Source organism: Momordica charantia (assembly GCF_013281855.1).
Source record: "Momordica charantia cultivar OHB3-1 chromosome 9 unlocalized genomic scaffold, Mcharantia_2.0 BLBB01000009.1, whole genome shotgun sequence".
Taxonomy (NCBI): domain Eukaryota; kingdom Viridiplantae; phylum Streptophyta; class Magnoliopsida; order Cucurbitales; family Cucurbitaceae; genus Momordica; species Momordica charantia.
The window spans coordinates 17325540-17327098 of NW_028275167.1; positions in this window are offsets into that span (position 1 = coordinate 17325540).

Genomic DNA, 1559 nt, shown 5'->3' on the forward strand with positions numbered 1-1559 from the left:
TCAAACATATACCTCGTATATCAGGGGTATATCAAATATATACCCAATATATCAAATATATACCCAGTATATATACTGTCCCGATTACATGAAACAACCTTGGATGTTTAGTTTATTGGATTTTGGACAATGCAATGCTATGAATTCAACAATAAATTTATAGAATAAAACTTTATTGAATATACATTTGTTTTTACACAAAATACAAACTACGAGTTTAGGGCAACACACCCAACGCTATTGACAACTCCCACTAACCCTTCCAAGACAACCTATAAGTCACCCACATTCCAAGTGACAACACAATTTTCCAGCATACTTTTAATCGTACCAAACAAAACACTACCCAACAGTTTCCAACTAAACAACATAAAACTAAATAACAAAGAATCAATATATGCATTTCATCTCAACATGTTTCCAAACGTCATAGATCAATCCCTCGCAACCATAATAATCAGAACTGACCAGCCACATTCAACGACAAGAAACCATCCATGCTCATAATGTCTAACAATAGAATTAGTAACATGTAACTCAACAACAATCACTAGGCATTCACAAAACCAAGACTAACAATTTCTATACGCACGAAATAAATTATTCTAACTAAAAATCAGCACAAAACCATTCCATTAATATTCAATAACGAACGCACTCGCCCCCTGGTGCTACTTACACACTGCTATACTCCTAGATCTTGCATCAATTCAACATCTAATCAACAATAGACAAATAAAAATAATTAACACAAAATTTCCAGCCATCGAAATTCAATATAAAGGATCTTGCAATGTCCGTTACCGCAAAAATCGCCTTCGTCTAAGTGCGGGTAACTCCGGCCTAACACGAGTAAATGTGAGTTGCGTAAATTGAGCTTCTAATGGTTATGGGTAGGCGCCGAAAGCAAAAACTGCTGCAGTCCAAGCTACTTTATCAACAAAAACTCACCAAATTGATACCCATTACGCTGTGTGCAGCAAGGATCCGCGCCGCGATTTCCGACCACCAAGGGAGACCGAACCCGCTCGCGGGGGGGGGGGATGCGCCTTCGAAAAAACGCCTCGGAAATGCACCCACGCAGCACCGCCGCCACCTGCTGCTACCCGACACCGCGCGCACGGCCGTTGCTGCCCGAAGCCGCACGTCCATTGCTGTTTGATGCCACGCGCCGCTGTTGCCCGGAACCGTGCGCTTGCTGCTGCCGTCCGCCGGAGATCGAGGTCGCCGACCGTTGAACTCGCTTCGAGAAGGAATGGGTTGACGGTAGACGGAAGAACGGAAAGAAGGAAAACAGGGGGGGTGGGTGTTTCACGAACAAGGTGGGTTTGGGGGCTAGGGTTTTCTCTTTCCTTTTCTTTTGTTTTAAAAGGAAAACCCACTTGGGCTAGGGTTTTCCCTTTACTTCTCTTTTGTTTTAAAATAAGGAAGGCCCACTTACCCAATTACTTTTTGTTAAAACAAAACAAAGCCCACGAACAAGAAATTAGAATCCTATTTCCAACCTCCATAATAGAATTAAGTAGTTGGTCCAACGACCCAGGACAATTGCCAAAGAA